General features: G+C 40.6%; 1 protein-coding gene across 2 annotated transcripts in view; it reads right to left on the reverse strand.

Annotated features, from left to right (window-relative positions):
• The window catches only part of TTLL7 (tubulin tyrosine ligase like 7), a 169,998-nt gene extending 150,709 nt beyond the window's left edge, over positions 1-19,289 (reverse strand). Inside the window, exon 1 of one of the 2 annotated variants that reach the window (XM_075557654.1) lies at positions 19,044-19,289. The gene's annotated coding sequence lies outside the window, so the exon portion shown is untranslated. The remainder of the gene's footprint in view (positions 1-19,043) is intronic. The other variant, XM_075557651.1, reaches the window with a different exon arrangement.
• Positions 19,290-23,319: the final 4,030 nt, after the last annotated feature.

A 23,319-nucleotide genomic window follows, 5' to 3' on the forward strand; every position in this document is an offset into this window, starting at 1 on the left:
ATAAACTCAATACTTAATTTATTCATTAATTCAAAACACAAGAAAGAGGATTTAATGGACTCAGACTCTGGATGGCACAAACACCTGGTGGCTAACCAAAATGATGGCAGTTGGTATCCACCCAAAGACACCTCAGAAGAAAGGACTGAAGGCTTATTTCCTAACACTCTGCAACATAAACAAATGGCACAAATGAGTGGCTGAAATGTAGAAACAGACAAAGAAAAACAAAGAATTTATAAAAACAACTCCGACCTTAGAAAGAATACTAAAGGGCGTTTTGGGGGCAGAAATAAACAACAGCATCACAAGAAACCTAAAATCAACATACAAAGCATTATTGTCCAGAAATCGTTAACAAAATAATAGTTCACACAGAGCAGAAATGGAGAAGAAATCGAGTAGTTCACAAAAGACAGCAAACTGCCTCAACCATGGCAAGAAAACAATAATAATCAAACCAAGCTCAAAGAAAATGATAAAAGCTTAACAAAATTAAAAAGAGAAAAACCTTAAAATCTACTAAAGTGTAAGATGAAAAACAAGACAAGTAAAGAAAAAAATTACAAGAAATCAACAAAGTTAAATCAGGAAGGAAAATCATGATGAATAAAGAAACCAATAACACCAAAAAATAAGGCAAACAGAATGATAGCAATAAAATCATACCTATTAATAACAACTTTTAAGGTAAATGGATTGAATACACGAGTTAAGGAACAAATACAAGCAGAATGAATAATAAAATATGAATCATTAATACACTGCTTCCAAGAAACACACCTCAGAAGCAAAGAAAAATAATTTACTAAAAATCAAAGAATGAAAAAAATATATCAAGCTAAGGGTAGTCAAAAAAGCAGGAGTAGCAAAATTAATATCTGCCAAAATAGACAAAACAGAAAAGTAAAAACCATCATGACAAAATTCATTATATAATAATTAATGTCACAATCAAATGAGAAATATAACCATAGTAAACATCTATGTGGCCCCCCAAAAACTCCAGAAAATACTGATCAAACTCATAGAACTGAAGAGACAAACAAACAATACTACAATAATAGTAGCAGATTTTAATACACCGCTCTTGAGGAAAGACACATCAACTGGAAAGAAAATCAACCAAGGTACAATAGAACCAAACAACACAATTAATCAACGTTGTCTCAGCATCTACAGACCCTTTATCTGAAAAAAGCACAATATATATTATTTTTCAGACCTCATGAAGCGAACATCCAAGTAGATCATATATTAGATTACAAGCCTCAATACATTTTAAAACATTGAAATACTACAATCTATCTTTTCAGGTTACAGAGTTAAAAAATTAAAAATCAATAATAGGAAGATCAGGCAAAAATATCCAAGTATTAGAAATTGAATGGCACCTTACTTTAAAACCTCTGGTAAAATCAAAGAAATAAGGAGAGCAATTTTAAAATTCCTCAGTACAAATGAGAATTATGATACAATATACTGATGTCTTACTAGGTTATGCATTGGACTCTTAACCACAAGGTCAGCAGTTGAAAACCACCGGCTGCTACACTGTTGGAAGATGAAGCTTTCTGTTAAGATTAAGGGTCGCAAACCAACAGGGGCAGTTTTACGCTGTTCCTCAGGGTTGTGGTGGGTCAGAATTGACTCTATGGCAGTGATTTTAGAAAACCTTGGTGCACAGAAAAATCAGTTCGCAGAACAAGTCAAAACAATAAGTACACACATAAAAAAAAAAGAACAAAAACCTTAACAAAACAACTACACCAATTAGAGCAGGGGCAGCAAAACAGAACTTCAGCCACCAGAAGAAAAGAAATAATAAATATTAGAGCAGAAATAAATGAGTCAGAAAAAAATCAACAAGGAAAGAAGTTGGTTATTTGAAAAGATTAACAAATGCATAAACCACTGGAGAATTTAACAAAGGCAAAGGAGAAAAAGCAAATATTATGAATAAGAAATAAAATAAGTGACATTACAACACAAGCGACTAAAATATTATCTTTCACAGTATTATGAAACACTATTTCAACAAATCTGAAAACTCAGAAAAACAATGTCAACCTAAATTTCCTCAAATTGACATAGAATACTTTAACAAACCTGTAACACAGTTACTAGCAAGAAATCTAGTCACCAAAAAAAATGCCACCAACAAAAAGTCCAAAACCTTATAGTTTTATTGGGAAATTCTACCAAATATTTATGAAAGACTTAGCATCAATTCTAAACAAACTACTTCAAAATATATGAATGGGTAAAGCACTCTAACAATATTTCTGAAGTGCAACATAATACCAAAACTAGGCAAAGACATCAGCAGTGTGGACAACTACAGAAAAAGAGCTCTTATGAACACTGATACCAAATTATCAACACAATTCTAATGAGTAGAAATCTAGGAAACATTTTAAAAATAATGCAGCATGATCAAATGGGCTTTATTATATCAGGTATTCAAGGATGGTTCGATATTAGGAAAACAAGCAATGTAATTCACCTTATAAAAACCATTAGAACTGACTTGCAGGAAGATGGTTACTGAAGAACACATACCAGAGGGACTCCGCAGAATTCAGGGCGGGAGAGTCACTAAGAGAGGAATTCCACACTGTCAGGTCGCAGGAGGAGCATCATAAAGATAAGTAGGCACAGATCCACTAGGTTTGGGCTTATCACTATGGAGGCTGGCTAGTTTTTAGCCTTTGCCCTGCCATTGTCTCAGCCAGTCAGGATCCTTTGGAGCCCGCCCAAAGGCTTTATTTCAACACAGATTGCTTTTACCTCAGGGCAGGATTTAAACCCCTCCAGCCCTATGGTCAGGGATAGGGGCTCAGCTATATTGTTACTTTTGTTTCTCTTCTCTCTTTCCCCCCACAGTCTCAGAGGACACAGGTTTTTGTTTTGTTTTGTTTCTTCTCTTCCCTGTTCTCTCACACTGCAATGCCAACCTCCAGTCCATTCCCCTTAGCCAAGGGCATTTACACTTGCCCTCCACCCAGCTGGGGGATCTCCACCCTCTAAAACATAACAGGAGACTGGGGAAAGCCCACCTTTCTCCAGAGGAGAAATCAATCCCACCCACCTTCCTCCAGGAGAAATCCTGCCCTCTGAAGTGTCTACATCCCACCCACCTTCCTCAGAAGGAAATCCCACCCACCTTCCACCAGGGGAAAATCCCACATGCTTAGTCACCCACCCCCTGCAGCACTTAACACACTGCTGGGGAAATCCCACCCACAGTTTACTGGGGGGAAGTCCCGTCTGTGTGGCTGAGAGAGATCCTACCTGTTCTCTGTGGTCCTATGTGACTGAGGGAAGTTCCTCCAGCCTGTCTGTGTAGTGCTTCACACAGCCTAAAGCAGCTCAGCCAACATTCTCCAGCAAAGTAAGTCAAGCACAAAAGGACAAGTACAACATGAGTCCACTGAGGTAAGCTTAAAAATGTAAAGGAGGCATAGGAGAAAAGCTACCCAATACATACATTCCTGGGATGAGGTCCAGATAGTATGGCTGGGGCCAAACCAAATCCATGGATACATATGGTAGCGAACTAAAAAGCAGCAGGGGAAATGACAAAAAAAAGAGGCATGGGTAGCAGAACAGGGCACTAACCCACCCAAGGGGGGAAGGGGGGGTTAGTGTTTAAGTCTGCACAGGGAAAGAGGGACCAGACTTCAACCAGTTCTCCAATATGTGAATGCAACATACTGGCATGAAGCAGGGACCCAATACAGACATCTGAGGGATGGCCCAAATCCCAACTATGGGGACAGCCCACCCTACCCCCAGAAAAAAATTCACTTCAGAGGACAGCACTGAACCTCAGGAAGAGCACATGTCTGATCAGAGCACACAAAAGCAAATGAAGGGATAGGGAGAGAGAGTGGAACACTTCCTGGCCCACCAAGCCCTGAGGATGATATTCCCATTCAGAGTAGCCAAAGCACAGAGAGGATCATAGGGACAGCAGTACTACGAGACACGATGTCCCTCACTGACCCAGAGGACAACACTAGAGACACAGAGTGGAACTGTGCCTGATCTGACCCAACTACACTGAGGTGAAACACTAAGGACGTGCAACAGAACAGCAAGGAGAACAGAGGAAAGAAGTGTCCAAAGAATACCAAAAATAGACTTTGGAGCCACGGTGTGGCACACCATCAGACTCAACTGGAAAGCACTCCCAAAGATCAACAAACATACCTTGAACTATTTACAGACTTTTCTTTTTTTTGTCATTGGGTATTTTTTGTTGTTGTTCTTTTGTTTTGTTTTGTTATGTTGCTTTGTTTTGCTCTATCTCATTTTTTGTGCATATTATTACCTCTGCAGGTCTATCTAGATAAGACAGGCTGGATAAACAATCTGGAGGAGAAAACAACGGGACTGATACTTCCAGGGTGACATGGGAGAGGGGGCGGTGGTGGAAAGGAAGTGGGTATTAACAAACCCAGGGACAAGGGAACAAGGAGTGATCCAAAATCGATGGTGAGGAGGGTATAGGAGCCCTGGTAAGGATTGATCAAGGGCAATCTAACCAAGAGGAATTGAATGAATGAAGCCGAGCATGATAGTGGAACACGAGGAATGTAAAAGGAAATAGAGGAAAGAACTAGGAGGCAAGTGGCATGTATAGAGGGCTAAATACAAGCATGTACATATGTAAATAGATTTATATATGATGAGGGGGAAATAGATCTATATACCTATATTCATAGGTTTAGTATTAAAGTAACAGATGGACATTGGGGCTCTACTCAAGTACTCCCTCAATGCAAGAACACTTTATTCTAGTAACCTCACATTCCATGATGCTCACCTTCCAGACATGATTGCTGAAGACAAATGGGTGCATAAGCAAATGTGGTGAAGAAACATGATAGTGCCAGGCTATCAAAAGAGTTAGCATCTGGTGTCTTACAGGCTTGAAGGTAAACAAGCGGCCATCTAGCTGAGAAGCAACAAAGCCCACATGGAAGAAGCACACCAGACGGTGAGATCACAAGGTGTCAATAGGATCAGGCATCAAAGAACAAAAAAAGCATATCATTGTGAACAAGGGGGAGTGCGGAGGGGAGATTCAAAGTCCATCTGTAGGCACTGGACATCCCCTTACAGAAGGGTTGCAGGGAGGAATCAAGCCAGTCAGGGTATAGTATAACACTGATGAAACATACAACTTTCCTCTAGTTCTTTAATGCCCCCCCCACACACACATACACACACACACTATCATTATCCCATTTCTATCTTACAAATCCGGCTAGATCAGAGGATGTACACTGGTACAGATAAGATCTGGGAACACAGGGAATCTAGGACAGATAAACCACTCAGGACCAATAATGAGAAGAGCAATACCAGGAGGGTAAGGGGAAAATGGGAGGAGAAAGGCGAATCACAATGATCTACATATAATCCCCTCCCTGTGAGAGACAACAGAAAAGTGGGTGAAGGGAGACATCGGTCAGTGTAAGACATGAAAACATAATAATAATTTATAAATTATCAAGGATTGCTGAGGGAAGTAGGGTGGGGGAAGGAGGGGAAAAAATGAGGAGCTGATACCAAGTGCTCAAGTACAAAGAAAACGTTTTGAAAGGGTGGGATGGGAAATGGAAAATAAAATCTGGTTTTTAGCCAAAAAAGAAAATGTTTTGAAAAATGATGATGGCAACAAATATACAAATGTGCTCGACACGATGGATGGATGCAGTGTGATAAGTTGTATAGGCCCCAGTAAAACGATTGTTAAAAATTAAAGAAAAGAAGCATATATCAATTGAGGTATAAAATAACAATAATAAACCTATTACATGTTAATAAAGGAAAAATTATTTTAAGAATGTGTAATTTCAAAAAGCAACTAAAGGAATGAGAAGTGTAGTGTTGTTTTATACTTGTTAAAATCTCTTTACTATTTACCATGATCTTAGCTGGGTTTTCATATCTGCTTCTGCATTTAATCTCATATGCTGTTTAGGTTGAAGTATATGACAGAAATCTGGCCCACAGAGAAATGCAGTTAGAAAAAAAATGAGTATTTTAATAATATTTCATGTCATTATAGATATTATTGCTTAATACTTCACCAAAACGGAACAATGGCCATATCTTAGTTTGTCTCAATGTAGAATGTGAAATATAATTTATATAACCTGACATTAGAATTTTTCACTGCTATATTAAAACCCATTGTCCCACTACCATTGAGTCAATTCTGACATATAGCAACCCTATGGGACAGGGTAGAAATACCGCAGTGAGTTTCCGAGGCTGTGACTCTTTCCAGAGATAGTCTCACCTTTCTCCCTCAGAGACCTGGTAGTTTTGAACTACTAACTTCGTGGTTACCAGCCCTGATTTGTAACCCACTATGCACCAGGGCTCCCTTATGATCTACTGGTTCATATTCTATACTTTAAGAAGACCTTTTCACTCAGGAATTATTTTTAATGGCATGTATTTGTAAAAATAAATATTTAACTTACTTAGATATTAAAATCTCCCAAATGTTGACTAATACATTTTATTATATAATATATAAAAATCATAAGTGGTTTTAGTCAGAAAAAAAAAGGCATTGGGAAGTTGATAGGCTCACAATAGTAAATACATTTCCAAAATAGAGATTATCACTTACAAAATCAAATTTTCTCAGGGACAGTAAATATAAAAGAGCTTCAGAAAGTTCCTGGGAAAATCCCATTAACGTTCGTTCCGTTTTTCCATGAACTTTCTGAGGCAAGCTAGACCTGCCGGCGGCTTTCTCTGAAGTGGCAGGATTACTTTGTTTATTTCACAAACATTCCTGCCAGATATCCAAATTTCAATAGCTATAATCTGTCTATTAATTGTAGTTCAGTTAAAGAGGATCATTGAAAAAAATTTTAAAAGCAGCTAATTCAGTTTGCAAGGTTAAAATAAAATTACATATGCTTTACCCTGAGACAATAATCTTATTTTGGTATGCCTTATGCATAATTAGCTTTGAGTGAGAAAATATTTTAAATAAGTATGTACTAGAGTTCTAGTATAAGATGCCATCAACTCATTGTTTGCTTCTCCCTCCCTACAAATACAACTAAATATTCTGGGATGTGTTCATTACACAGTGAAACGATTTTGAGATCAGAAATTGGGAACTTTGGGACTTAGGGAACAATCCTGTGCTAAGTTCCCGGAGTTATCTCTTTATCTTCCATGTCTGGTATACTGCTGAACTGCGGACTGTAGAGGACTGGCTATCCAGAATCTCCCAGAGAAATAGACAAACAAACATCAACAAAACAATTATCTGTGGGCACAGGACCAGGAAAGGGGAAGTCCAACAGCGACCTACTGGGAAGCCTCATGCACCACTACACAAATAGGGCGGTCTAGTCCAACAGCTGAGCCTGCATCATCGGCCTACGGATTACACCTGGAGTTGCTAATCTCAAGGTTGCCGGTTCATGAACAGTCCAAAATCACCAGTGGCTTTGACAGAGAAAGATGAGGTTTTCTACTGTGACTGCTAAATAGTAACAATGTCAGAGACCCATAGGGGCAGATCAAAAGCTGCTACGACCTCGAGTATTAACACTCGGAAATTCCAGAAAGGAAAGAAAAAGAATGTAGGATTTTTAAAAAACTCTTGTCATTCTGCTCAATGATCTCCTGAAAGAAGAGGAGGGAGAAGAGGGTACCACCCTGGGGTTCTGAAGAACCAGGGCACCAGTCAGTCATTCCCCTTTCTCTGTCGGAGGTGAGGTCCTGAGACGTAGGAGGCAGGGCTGGAATGTGGCTATCTGGATTCAATTTGCTTCCAGGCTTTTCCAGAGCCTTTCAGCCCAACAGTCTCTGACGAAGGAAGCGAAAACCAAGGCTAAACCCACGACAGCCCCTTGGGACTTAGAGAACAAGTGTTGTTCCATCATGCTGAGTGAGCGGCAGCTCTTGAATTCAATCTTCTTAGAACAGCTGCTTGTGATTTTCTCCAGAAAGCCTATGGCAGTACATGCAGCCATTGCTGTAGCCTGGAAATCAGAACACGGGGCACATGCTTCTGTCACCACAAACTCTCCCAGCAGCCAGCAGGGCTAGTTGGAGGTGCTTCTCCTCCTGCCCTGGAGCATCCTCTTGGCTGCAGGAGAGGCGGGAGGGATCAAAAGAGAGGGCAGAAGTCAGAAACTTAGTAACCCCATGCCCATGGCCCAAGAGCACAATCTCCCCGCAATTCTCAGGGAGAGCAAGAATATATGGTCTTAAAGGTATTTGAAGAAAAACTATCTAAAAACTTCTCAAAATTCACAAGAAGACAACACTAAAAATTAAAGATTTGAAAAGCAGAGTAGACCCCAAAAAGCATAAACCCGAAGAAGAAAAGTTTGCCAACCCACTTCAAAATTACACTTGTGAAAGCTCAGGACAAAGAGGGGGGAAAACAATTTTAAAATAGCCAGACAGTGACAACACATTACCTTTAAATGAATACCAATTGAAATAACATACGATTTCTCATCTTAGAAGCCAAAAGGAAGTAGCACATTTTTCTAGTGCTGAAAGAGAAAAATTGTCATCCCTAATGAGAAGAAAAGGCATTCAGAAAACTCAGTTTGTTGCTAGCACTAATCCCTTTACCCTGAAAAAACAGGCAAAGGAAACGCACCAAAAAGAAATAAATGCTAACAGAAGCATGACCCCTCCAGGAAGGAAAATAAAAGGTGTAAATATGACTAAAAAAAGCCATTATCCTTAAAGTCATGCGTTTCATGTATCACACTTTATAGTTAAAGCAAAAGCTGTGACACCGTCTGATGAAATGGTTAGTTATGTGAGGAAAGACTTAAAACAGTCATACTTAAAAAGAGGAGTGGTTATTGTTGCTGCCGGTTGGTTGCTACCAAGTCAACTTCCACTCATGGTGAACATACAAAAGAGAACCAAACATCGCCCTTTGCTGTCCTCAGTCATTGGTATCTTGAGCCCACTATTTTGGTAATTGTGTAAAAACACCTCATTGACAATTTCCCTAAGTCTTAGCAGAAATACAACCAGAATCTTCCTTCATAGTGAGGAATGTTTAATTCACCTTGAACATGGCATTAGGAAAAGACAAACCTCTTGAAAAACAGAAAGTAAAAGAGGTAAAAGGACCTAAATGGAAGTAAGGTTTTCCAGCATCACTTGAAATGTCAACAACGGGCCATATTTGGTTGCACACGAATACGGTAGTCCCTAGAGTAGCTCTAGGAAAGGTACAAAGTGATAGAAGCATTTACATGGAACGCTGAGAATTATTTAAGGAACAGGGGGATGCATGAGAAATAGAGGGAGCTAACCAAAACAATCAAATTGAAGGCTTAATATGTAAAATTATTAATTACTTAAAGGTAGATGACCTAAACTAGTGATTCTCAACCTTCCTAATCCCTTTAACACAGTTCCTCATGTTGTGGTGAACCCCCAAATATAAAATTATTTTGTTGCTACTTCATAACTATAATTTTGCTGCTGTTATGATTCAGGCAACCCCTGTGAAAGGATCGGTCGACTCCCAAAGGGGTTGAGACCCACAGGTTGAGAACCGCTGACTAAACCAAAAGAACAAACCCATTGATATCAAGTCGATTCCAACACACAGTAACATACAGGGTTTCCAAGATGGTAAGTCTTTATAGAAGGAGGCAAGCTCATCTTTCTCCCACAGTATAGCTGGTGGGTTTGAACTGCTGACCTCATAGTTAGAAACAAATGAGCTAAGCCCATCAATAAAAGACGGAGATCCTGCTACTCTGTACTCAGTGCCAGTGAGTCAATTCTAACTCATAGAGACTCTACAGGACAGAATAGAACTGCCCCAAAGGTTTCTAAGACTATAACCTTTTGTGGGAGTAGAAAGCTTCATCTTTCACCTGGGGGAGTGGCTAGTGGTTTCAAACTGCTGACCTTGCAGTTAGCAAACCAATCCTTAAACAACTAGGCCACACAGGCTCCATATGAAGACAGAGATCGAGTGAATGGATTAAAAGGCAAAGCTACAGTCTACAAAACATTTATTTCAAACAATCAAGTTGAAAATAAGGGAGCCGAAGTGGATAGTGATTATGAGCTCGGGTGCTAACCAGAAGGCCAGCACTTTGAACCCACAGGAGTAAGATGTGGCAGTCTGCTTCCACAGATTTGCAGCCTTGGAAACCTCTGGGGCAGTTCTCTGACCTAAAGTTTCCATAAGAGTCAAAATCAATTTGATCGAAACAGTGGTTGTTTTGTTGTTTGGCAAGTTGAAAATAAAAAGATGGGGGCGGGGAGGAATAACATGAATGTATTAATTTTAAAGAGCAGAAGTAGCTGTATTATTACCAGAAAAATCAGATTCAGAATAAAGAAAATTAGTATAGATAAAGAGGGTCATTTAAATTTATACAAAGTTTATTCCATTCAAAAGGTACAGCAAAACACATGCAGCAAAACTAGTAGATATGAAAGAGAAAAATTTACAATTATAGTTGAATATTTCAAATTATTCTTCTCAGCAATTAATAAAACTACTAGACAGAAAATCTACAAAGACACAAAAGAATTGAAAAATACTGCCAATGGAAAAGATCTACTCAGTATTAGAAAACAAATATACACAATTAAATATATAGACTTTCAACTACCCATGAAACATTCATCACAGAGGCCATAACATAGATTATTAACATATTTTTACAAATATAAAAGGATGGAAATCTTTCAGCATACATTCTCTGATCATAACAGAATAGAACTAGAAATCAACAGCAAAAAGACAGCAACAACGTCTCCGCACATTAAAACTTTAAACTACACACTTCAAAGTGGTCCATGAGCCAAAAGAGAAGTCTCAAAGGATGTCCAGTTTTATGACCCATATGCCACTGCTCCTTGCCCTTCATAACCCATGGCAAATATTGTTAAATAATAAGGGTGCATGTCTACTAAATGCAAATTGAGCCTTAGAACACTCAATAATGCGTGCCCCAAAGCCACTAGCAACCAATAAAAATTGGCACTGAAGACAAAATTTCATAGAAATCTTTATTTTAATTAAGGTCAATCCTCTTCAATTTTGCATAAGGATCTGGTCTCTGGAACCTAGTCATGTTGCTAAATATGGAGTGATTGTACTATACTCTTCCAGAAAATATGGCAATCACTCTCATATTACCAGGACATGAACAGTTACAAGAAGGGAAGCGAATCTCCTGGACTATTAGGTAACTTTACTTGAAGATCTAAGTATGTGCATAGATATAGCTGAGTACATTTGCTTAATTTTCTTCTCAGTATCAGTCATATTTTAGCATCTCCATGGCATCCTATATTTATATTACTGTGATTCCTTATGGGTTCTAAAAATAAAATTCACAGATTTGCTCTCAAGAACATTATGGAAATAAACATGCCATACTATAACTAAAGAATATATTTAAGTCTTTACTTTTGTCAAGGATAAAAATAACTCACTGGCTCACTTGCTCTCTCCCTGCTCCTTTACTCCTCCTTCCCTCCCTCATTATTTATCCAAGATATATTTGTAAAAGAAAAACACCTCTTACTCCAAAAAGGACAATACTATGACAGATGGAGCATTAAACTTTTCTTTCTGCCAAAAATGTTCACTTGACACTGGCTTTTGGCAAGGGAAAAAGCTTTTCCACATATGCACAATTTCCTCATTTCTCTATTATCTACTATACCCTACTTTTTAAGCACATCCTTTCAAATATGCTTAAGATTTTGTGGCAAATATACATACCACATAAGCACATAGTTGAAGAACATAATATTTTTCCTGAGATATTTTAAATTAAATACCAAACACCTAAAATAAACTACATTTTTCCAAAAGCATAGCCGATTTACAAATAATATAGTAAGAATAACAACTTTGTGATCATATGCCAACACTCTCTGCCCTCCATTACCCATAGCAGATACTGCTAAACAATCAAGGCACAGAAGTCTAATAAATGCAAACTTAACCTTAGGATACTCAACAATGCATGCAACAAAGCCATGGAATTGGCACAAAAGATAAACTTTCATAACTTTTTTAATGAAGAAAAAAGATACAACACAAAAATACAAAATTTAATATAAATTAAGTATTGAAAAAGATAAAATGTTGTTTTGGGGCGCCCTCGGGTTAATGTTTAACTCCTATCACAACCATGTGACAGAGGATAACTTCCCTATAAGGTTTCCTGGACTGTAATCATTATGATAGAGCACCAGATCACTTTCCTATGAAATCACCCAGTGTGATGCCCAGCAGGCTCCTTAAAAAGATGTAATATATACTTACATAATACCTAGATTTGAGATGTCATTTTGTCATAATTGATATACTTTTATGCATATATTTCTTTGGAGAGTTTGCAAATAACACCTGTTTTAATATCAAGGATATAATAAACAGTTTTTAATTGAATATATGGAGTTGACACTAAAATTAAAATCCTCCACCATCCCAAGAATTTCATTATAGGAGAAAAGTTATAGTAAAAATGCTTGGTAGCATAAAACTTAGGCTGTTTAATAGTTTACAGTTCCAAAAATGTTCCCATGAAAAATATATTACTTGATCTTCAAAACCCTGAAGCAATAGGACTGTTGTGTTTGTAATTCCCAAGTAAGGATCAGAGGTTTCCGGGTGTTTTGTGAGATTCCAGGCTAATTCCTGGCACCAGTATTACTAAGGGCTCCATGAAACACCAGTGTGGACTTCTTGAAAACATCCAAGTTAAGAACTGTGATTTTTAAATACCTTTAACATTTTTATAAATAATGGCATATAGAATAGTTGCCATTTTGGGAGAGGTGAGAAATGCTTCCCTGAGTTCTCAATGATTATTTTCTTTTACTGACTTTGAAAAATATAAGCACAAAGCTAAGACTTTTGAAAATTCACATGTAACTTCAAGTCTGTCATGGAAGATGTCATTTGCCACCAAAAGCACCCTTTCAAGTAGCCTAAGGTTTCATACATATATCTTTAACTTCACTGCAAAGTTGGGGATGACAACTATTTTCTTTTTAAAAAAATGATGTCAGAATATGTCTGTATTTCACAATTTTTAACCTCAACTCACTGTCCATATTTTAATCGGAACAAGGAAGCATTTTTTTTTTATAGAAACGGGCTACTGCCGTCTTATTGACTTGTCAGCAGTACCAGTGGAGGCTCTGGGAAACAGTGGACAAGAGACACAGAAATGGTCACAATGACATTCTGTCAAATGTTCCATTGACTTGGTTAAGCAGAAAGACAAAATAAAGGACTTTAGAGGGAGGGTCCGGTAGAGAGGGGAACCGATTACAGGGATCTACAGATAACCTCCTCCCTGGGGGACAGGCAACAGGAAAATGGGTGAAGGGAGACGTCGGACAGTGTAAGATATGACAAAATAATAATTTATAAATTATCAAGGGTTCATGAGGGAGGGGGGATGAGGAGATGATGCCAGGTCTTACGTGGAGAGCAAATGTTTCGAAAACGATGAGGGTAACGAATGTTGAGGTAGTGAGTTTATTGTGCCAACCTGGCTGATAAACACATGTGGGATTAATTAAAGGGCCGAGAGATAAATGGCTCAGCAAGCCTTGCCTTTCTTGTCTCTTGCTCTTTGATCACTGGACCAGTGTGCAGCTGCCAAGCTTGTTCTGTGCCTCAATTTGCAAGCTACACTACCTGTGGGACTCTGTCACTATAATTTGAGGTTCCTTCAAGACCTGCTTCGCCATACCATTGGAATTTACATTTTGAGCTGGGGACTGTTGGACCCTGACATCTGGCTGACGGTTGGTGACCTGCCTTGCTGTTTGCTGCGAGTGCCTGGATAGCCTGAATTGTTCTACAGAGGACTACCTGGTGGCCCTCAAGACTTGAGTGAGTTGCACTGAGTGAGTTGCACTGAGCCATTTGTACTGCTTTATAATTTAATTAACTGTTTATTTCTTATGTTATATATCTATCTGTATAAATATATATAAAATTATTAGCATTCCAGTTTTGTTTCTCTAGAGAACCCTGTTTAATACAAATGTACAAATGCGCTTTATACAATTGATGTATGTATGGATTATGATAAGAGTTGAATGAGCCCCCAATAAAATAAAATTTTTTAAAAAGAAAAGAAAACCAAAATCCTCAGAACTGGATTGATACATAAGATCATGATAAAAGGGAGAAAGGGAAAAATTAACTAAAATAAAAGGAGTAATTCAACATGGGTGTGGCTTGAATAAGGGTGGAACGTGACTCCCCCCATTTTATAATGCTATGACTTAAGATACCACCTACCTTAATCATGCCTCATTAACATACAGAGGTTAAAATTTATAATTCATGTCACAAATAATCTGATAATTCCATCAGATTAAAAAATGGAGGAATACCTCACAATACTTGACCTCATCAAGTTAACATATATTTGAAGGAGGACACAACTCATTCCATAACAAGAAAGGTTATTCAAGAAAGGTTGATGATATTTTACTGAGGATTTTCAAAATTAAGATGAAATATATTATGATAAATTAAAAATGAATATTACAATCCACAGAGTAACTACTGACAGGAGATGGGAATAGATAGATAGATAGATAGATAGATAGATAGATAGATAGATAGATAGATAGATAGATAGATAGATAAATGGCTTAGGGAACTTGGGTTCTAAACAACAATTTAAAAGAATAAGCCATGTGACTAGCTAAGCACATCCAACAGTAGACCATCTCATCAGTTTCAAAGTGAAGGCGTTCTCAGAGACCTCTGGGTCAACCTTAGAGCAGACCCGAGGGCCACATGACCACTTAACTCGAAGTCTTCAGAAGAGTCCAAGGAACACAGGGCAACCAGTAACATGCAAGTAAAAAGTTAAAGAAAAAGAGGAGAATGCATTACTCGCTTTCCCAGAACCTAAATCCTAACTCGTTGCCTTAGTCCACTATTATTCTGTGTACTGTGTGCAAAAGTATACTATGGGCAGATACATGTCAACTAAAACTAAAGGAATAAAGGTTTACAGTGTAATACATAAGCTCATCTACTCAAATAGAATACTTTCTTACTGCAATTAAAAATAACCCTGGGGAAACCATTTGCTAAGCCCACTTCAGCAAGTAATGCCTGAGAGAACTGGAAACAGATGCACCATTTTCTAAGAGCTTAAGAAAACTGTTTTTAATAATAGGTCCTAACTATGCAATGGACAAAGTCTGCACAAAATAATCTGTCTCCCCCTACATTCAGCTTCCACCTGTATTCTTTCTGTTAGGACCTGAAACAGCGGGAGTTTCCTTTTGGTTTCTAACTTGGTGATTTTATGGCTTCTTTGGTGTCATCTTTGAAGAACCTGCCTCTATCTCCCTGGGCTAGCCCTCGGAGGCATTTAATGACCTCCTCGTCTCCAGGACATTCCCAGGGTCCCCCTGGACCCAAAAGAGGAAGGCAGGACCAGGGAACAGCCAAGTGCAGTACCTTGACGCTCAAGTCAGAGTCCTGGGCAAAGTCTGGGTCCAACTCTGGGTCTGTGCCTTTCACAATAAAGTAGCACCATATGTTTCTACAACCGAACATGTGAGGGTCTGCTCTGCGAGGGCCATTTCTTCTGCTTAGGGCCGCCTGGAAGGGGGCCAACGGAATGTTGGGAATTTATGGGTCTCTTGTCCACTTTTTTCAAAGTTTGTCTCTGGCAGTTGCCAAGGGACTGTCTCACACACCTTCTCCTTAGAATTTCTTCGGAGAACTGGATGAAGACCCCCAAGTCCCTGCCTTCATCTACCTGATAGCTGACAGCAATGCCTGAATTATCAGGGTAGTGGCTGGCATTGGAGGCATGGGAGTCTGATACAGAAATCAGAGGGAACAGAACTGTGGGGTGACAAGTAAGGATGGGGTTGTAGAGCTGAGGCCCATAAATACAACATTAAGATTAGAAAGAGGTCTACTCCCCATGCTTCATCTCTAACTATAAACTCTTGGTCACCCCCACCAGACCTGTTGGCCACAGCTGACTACACTTCCTCCTTCCTCCCAACCCCATGGATTTGGCTAGTCTTTCTTCTCAAAAGAAAAGACTGCCTGGAAAGATATATTAACATGCAAATATTTTACACTTAAGTAAATGACCTAAAGAGGACAAAAATGTAGAACTCAGTAAATATGGACTTGGGACAAGGTTTATAGAGCAGAGCACATGAGGAAAGCCTGTCCAGGGTAATTTGTCCTTCAGAGAAATCTACAGTAGTTCTCTATAAGTACCAAACCAGATCCGCTCCCTGATACTCAAGGTCTTCCCTAACACCGTGTCACTATGTATCCAATTGGCACATGAGTACCTCTCAGCTAAATTTTGTCTGTTTTTTTTTCATTACCTATCAAAATCCTTGCCCCATCTCGGAGAATGATTCGATTTACGTCCATCCATGACAACTTTCCTGAAGTTCACACTATTGCAGCTACTAGTACGTCTCCTTGATTTTAAGGCCTTGTCCACAGCACTTAAGTCTGCACCATCTTTTTTCTGTTATGAAGCCAATTCTAAGCTATCTTGCTAATTACTCAATGTGTAAATAAATACCTCTTCAGCTAGACTACTTGGACTCAGGAACTGAGATATTCTGCAGGCAGTTATAATTTGGCATATAGAGGAAGTACAATTCAATAGCCAGGTTGTTATTATATCCATACTCCCAGGGTTGCTATCTAAGTAAAATATAGTTTATAGCCTCTGCTATAAAATGCTGTCCTTCATCACATGTGTTTTCCTTAGGGGGTAAAAGGAAGGGCGTGGTGCTGTATTTTTGCTTTTTCACTCAAACCAGTTCTGCTACCCCTTTAGGGAGGAAGCAGATGATATTTCATGATGCCTCATAAGGGGTAGAATATAGTCTATTGCCATGTAAAGTACAAAAAGAAGTGACCTCCGAGAAATCAATGTTAAGACTCATCACAGGACCCTACTTATCGTATAAGTACAAATATAAGTGTGTACCTCCATTTTGTCCTTCTGGAGGCAGTGGCTTTTAGCCTATCAATATCCCCATTAGCTTAAAAGACTTCTCCCGTGCAAATGGTTCAATATTTTAGAAATGATAGGCCAAGATGCCTATGCTCCTGTAAGCCATCAAATACTACTCCAGTCCTCAGAGATAATGAGCATCTTTAAAACAGCAACCACCTCCTGAAACAGCAACGCGAGTTGTGGATGTTAAGAGAGAATCCATAAATCAAAAGGTCAAACAAGTCAAAGGGTCTCCCAAGGAACAAAGCAGGAGCTACCATCCCTTACTTTTGAGGCAGGCACACATGAGGTCAACGGAATTGTTGGCTCTGGAGGGCAGGATAAAACAAATCAATTCACTTTCCCATTGTCCCGAACTATATTTAGCCTCAACCCACCAAAGTTTTAAAATAAGACTGGTAGCATCTAAGACTCAGTGTCGTCCACATTTCACCACTTAAGATCTGTGACATCTTGAACCTTCTCTGTATTTCAATTCCTTCGCCTGCACACATGGATTTGCCTTTTGCTGTGTCAAACTGCAGTTGTTATGATTCAAATGACCATGTCTGAGACTGTTTGTCACCCTGTCATGAGATGTGTTTTAGTCACACAGCCTATGAAAATGGTTTACAATGCAGTAATTATTCTGACTGCAATGTTCCCCTAAAATGTTAAAAATAGAAGATTCATTTTTACTATACAAGTTTCTCAAACACATGAACATCCACAATATACTATTACCAAGAATGCATTGTATGTGTTCGTTATGACCTAACTCTCACGTTGTAATGACCAGATATTATTTTTTGACATACATTGTCCACTGCTAACCACAAGGCTGGTGGTTCAAATTCACCAGCCGCTCCATCAATTCAAAATGAAGCTGTCTGCTTCCATAAATATTTACTTACTCAGAAACCCTATACATGATTGCAGTAGATTTGGATTTTTCTAAGAAAAGAGATTTTTATGATTCAAATACTGTTCTTACTTTCATACTAAAAGAGCATTTGATCCAATTTTTCAATTTTTTATTACTTTAGATTTATTTACTCTTTTTTCAAATCATTTTATTGGGGGCTCATACAGCTCTTATCGCAATCCATATGTACATCCATTGTGTCAAGCACATTTGTACATTTGTTGCCATCATCATTTTCAATAGATTTATTTACTCTTATGAAAATAAATTATATAACTAATATGTAGACCATGTTGGACACACTATTCATCACCGCAGTACAAGACATACGGGCTTTGTAATCAGGAAGAACTGTATTCAAAATCCGATTCTGTGACCTTGTGCACGTAATTTAACATCTCTGTACCTACTGTACAATTTGGTTCAATATGATGAACGAGATATATTAAAGTAAATGATTTAACGAGACTATATTAAAGTAAATAGTAGGGTCTGAAAATATTATTTCCTAACTTCCCTTAAATCTTTCCCACCTATGACAGGCCCAAACGGATCCCCTAACGTGGACAAAGCACCTCTCACATCCATTCGTGGAAGGGGTGCTGTGGGATGTCAAATAACGCGGACGCCAGCATGCACTAGCGTATGTGGAGCAAGAAGTGGAGCTGCTGACAAGGGCCCTGGACTTCACAGGCAAGTGAGAGACACTAACCTGACACTTTGAAGGGCGTAACGTACACTCAGGAAGGTTTGTACCAAGAGGGTGAGTGAAGGACGCACGGGATTACAGAACAAGCCAGTAGGGAGTCTGCCGGTCACCCCACCCAACACTCGTGCAGAGCCTAGAAACTGAGGAAAGAGCTCGCTGACCTCGTTCGCCGCGCCCCCTCCCCCTCCCCCTGCCCAACCTCTCGGGCGCGCGAATGGTGCTGAATCATTAGCACCAACTGCACAACTCCTCGTGCTGCTCCCCCCGGGGACGCTGTCCCCACGCAGTGGCGCCCTGAGCGCCCGGTGGGATCCAGGTACCTGGGGCGTGTGGAGCGTGAAAGGGGGTCGGGGAGGAATGGGGCAATGGTACTCACCAGGGGTGAGGTAAGCCCAGCCCCGGTCTTCGCTCCCAGGTGCGGGCGGCGCCTCGGTGGTCTCCGAGCTGGCCCGCTCCCTGCGGCTGCGGCCCCCGGGACGCACCGGCTGCGCGGGTGGTCCGGTGCTCCCGTCCGCCCGCTAGCCACCCGCGGCAGCCACGGCTCCGGGCTCCGGCAGTCGCCCCGGAGCAGCTGGAGCAGCTGGCGCTGCCGACCGGGTGCCGGCTACCGGCGGGCCAGACCATTCGCGGGCTGCGGACGGGGGTGCGCGGCGCGGGGTGAGGAGCGGAGCCGGGGCGCCTGGGCCGGCGGCGGTTGGGAGGCACCATGGAGTAGGGGGGATTTTCTGCACGAGTCGCCCCGGGGGGCTGGGGCCGGGAGGGTCCAACCCAGGATCCAGGGATTGTGCGCACCCCTCACTCACCGCGGCCCTTTAGCTTTTCTGGGCACCGCTCCTCCCCCCCCCCATTTGGCGTGGTCGCGCTCGGACTCCTTTAGAACGGGCAAACAGAGGACCTAGCAACGGGCGCGCCTGGGCGGGTCCCCTCCTGGGAGACACCGCCACCTCCGGGTCCACCTGCAGGCCCTGACCCCTAACCCTGCGCATCTTGCTCCCAAACCCAGCGGAGCATCTTGAGCGGCCAGGCGCCGTAGCGCTCTGGTCGCAGCATCTTTCTGAAGCAAAGAATAGAAAGGTATCCGTGGGCCAGCGGGAAAGTTAGAGAATAAAATCGGGTGGGCCCCCAGCCTGTGGTGCTTTGTCACTGTGGTCTGTCCTAAATCACAGCGACTGCTACATAAACGTTGAACCCAGGGCAGCTCGGAAATAGAAACTTTGGGTGGAGTTTTAATATCTGTCTATAAAACATGACTAAAGAGATTCAAGTATATTTGCCGTCCATTGTTCCCCATTTTTAAGAGATTCATGCTTTGGGGATGGAGAAGGAGCCATGCCCATATATGGAATGAACTGTATAAAACTGGGAGAAGGCTCCTCCTGTGGTATTTCTTGGGCTCTTGTGAAATCGTTTTATGGCGCAGGCCCCTCTCCCGGCCAGGCTTACTCCGGTTCCCTTGGGCCCATGGTGGAGATCATGGACAAGTGCATAAGTTTTTCTTATTTAAAAAAAGCCAAGAACGAACAGAGTTGACAACTACCTATGGAATATAATTTAAGGGTGTTAAAAGGGGGGGGGGTGCCAAATACATCATGAGCAATATAAAATTCCATAATTAAAAGATATTTTCTCTGGATTAAAGCTTTGCCCTCTTTTGAGTAAATTAACATAAATTGGGCCAAACATTGTACTGTTTCCAGCTGTATCCCCTCATTTACTCTTCTCAAAAGTCGTGTGAGGTTAGTAAGTTGCTCCGATTTTAAAATGAAGAAATTGGGCTTGGAGAATTTGTGGTACTGGGTCAACGTGTCAGAGACGGGAAGTAGCAGAGCAGGCATTGCAACTTCGTGGGTTGTCCTTGAGCTGTGCCACTAGAACACCTCTGAATCAAGTGCAGTCACGGTCACGATTGGGCGCCTGCCTGTCCTCCCTTTGTGGAAACCAGGTTCCAGGAGGGGGCACTTACCATAGGTATCACATTGAGGTAGGAACAGGGACTAGAAAGAGAAAGAAAGGCTGGTTCATACCCAGGGGTGGCCAGGGAAGCATCAGGCTCAAAACGCAACTCAAGGCCAAGTGAGGGTCAAGAAAGATTCTGCGTTAGTCATTTATTGATATTTTTTTACACTACAATTCTTCCAGACCAGATGAAAAGGGCAAGGTTTTTTTTTAATGGACACAATGACACAAATCCTCAAAGACCTTACTACAATCTAATAAACACCAACAACTGGTAATAACTCTCATCTCAAGAAAGCTTGTTGCAACAACAGGAATAAAATCAAATGGCTAACACATTGTCTGTGGTTCTGATTGTATTAGCTGTTGGCGTTGATGTTCTCACGTCAGTAGCAGAGCCAGAGGAATCCCCAGAGCTCCATGTTGCCACGGGGGAGCCCGAACACTCCCTCCCTAATGAAGTCAGGCAGCTGGGACCCAGGGCCAGCATGGCTGCAGAAATGTGCGATTCTTTTCTCTGCGAAAAATGGTGATCTTGCTTCCAAAGCGGGTCACAACAGAAGCAAAGCCGGAGTATATGAGATACTGTGGCAAATGAGGACACTGTCAGAAGGTGTCCTGGAGGAGTGGGATATATGTAATGATGGTAAAGGTCTTGATTGTCATTGGAGACCAAACTAAAATCTGATCATTTAGAGACCTGGTAGGTTGGTGTCCTCTTGGCCGTATATGAAAGTGGATGGTCTTTGGAGCATACGTTTCAGAATGAAGAGGGAAGGGGAATTCTCGTACTAAGTGTCTTGGAAACTATCGAATGGAGCTCAGAAGCTGGTGCGGCATCTGTATTTCTCTGCTCTCTACCCAGAGCCCTCCAGGATTGTTAAAACCTTTGGAGAAAAGAATTTAACAATTTGTGCCAGAAACTGAGAAATCATTTTCACAAATGACTTGGTGACAAGATACAAGCACAGAACTGAAGAGAGGGCCTTACACCTCCACACAGCTTTCCCACCAATAACGAACTGCTTTGCCCAGAGGGCTTATTCTCAGGAAGGGCACTCGTGGTCCATGCAGGTCCCAATCACTGACTAGTGCCCAGAGCAGGAAAGCAACAGTGTGATTCTTCCTGAGTATCTTAGAGATACTGTGAAGGATTTCCTCTTAGACAGGAAGGAGATTATGTGAAGAAGATGATTGTGCAATATAAGAGCTTTCATTATTTAAGCATTATAATTAAAGCAAATTAATTTGTATTCAAAACCAGCAGAACCTGGGAGCTTTCAAATGTTATTGCTGTTAAAAAAAGAGATACTTTATGCTATGACAAAACTGCAATGTAGGCCACACAAGATTGAAGTTTGATTCAAAAATATTTAGATTGTATTATTTATATTTTATAGTGGGTATATGAGGTACTGATTTCCGTAGCATGCAACAGTGGGCTCAACATGGGAATAGCTGTGAAGAAGGTGCAGGACCAGGCAGTCTTGTGCTGTGCAAAAGGTTGCTACGGGTAGGAGCCAGCTCAATGTCCTCTAACAACGACTAGGTTTTGTCTCCGTGCCAAGGCATATGATGACTGACATGAACGTCCCAAGTTACTCATATTGAGAACAGTGTTGTGAGGAGGATATTTCTTAGTGTTATTTCTATGTGTTTGCTTTTAGCTAACACTTTTAAAACCAAACCAAACTCTGTTGTCATCAAGTCCGTCTGACTGTCTACCTCGCAGCAGCTGGTGGTTTTGAACTGCTGACGTAGTGGTTAGCGCCCCAATGCATATTAAAATCCTTAATGGGTTTTAATTCAGTATTGTTATTATATTGAGTAACCACTATCATCATCCCCATTTTAAAGATGAAGAAACAAAAGTATAGCATTGCATTCATCCACACAAGAACAGTTAGGAAGAAGCAAAGCCGGCTCTCAAACGGACCCATCCTGTGCAGCGCTCTCTGTGCTGCTGTGGCTCTCTGCTGCACAGAGCAAAGTGGCCCTTTGGACGTTTCTCTCTAGTAGAAAATCAATTATTTATCTCACAAAATCCATTTACAACTCTCATTCCTAAAAGCACCCGAGTCATCCTTCACAAAAGGAATGTAAGTAATACCCCTCCCAGTTTCCAGTGGACACTCTTTTCTAGACGTCTGTGTTCAGAAGAGAGATCCTGAAGGAAGTGATCATTCAAGCAGAAATTCTTAGGACAAATTCTGATGGCAAGTTCTCTTGGGTGAGACCTGAGACTCTTTAGTGTTAGGGACATGTGACTTTCGTGCTCAGTCAAGGCTGGGCCACTGATATTCAGGACAAAAACAATGTGAGACTCTGGATAATGTTGCTCCTTCGGAGAAGAAAATAAAGACTTGCATTTAAAGATTTCTAAATATAATTTTAAGCTTATGACACATAAATATATTTATTGAATTATTTAAATTTTTCTCAGTGTTACTTTGATAACTCTCAAGAAATCTTAAAAACAACAAGAACGACGACAAAACCAAGTTAAAGTCTCTCAAGTTCATTCCAAACCCACTGCCATCAAGCCATTCCACGTCAGAGTGTCCTACCCGTCGGAGTTGAAGAGTCCTGTGGGGATTCTGAGACTGCACCCGCCAAGATGAAGCAGACTGCCACATCTCTCCCTTGCTGAGAAGCTGCAGCGTTTGAGCCAATGATAGCTTGCCTGTCACTTAATC

Source organism: Tenrec ecaudatus, chromosome 1 (assembly GCF_050624435.1).
Source record: "Tenrec ecaudatus isolate mTenEca1 chromosome 1, mTenEca1.hap1, whole genome shotgun sequence".
Taxonomy (NCBI): Eukaryota; Metazoa; Chordata; class Mammalia; order Afrosoricida; family Tenrecidae; genus Tenrec; species Tenrec ecaudatus.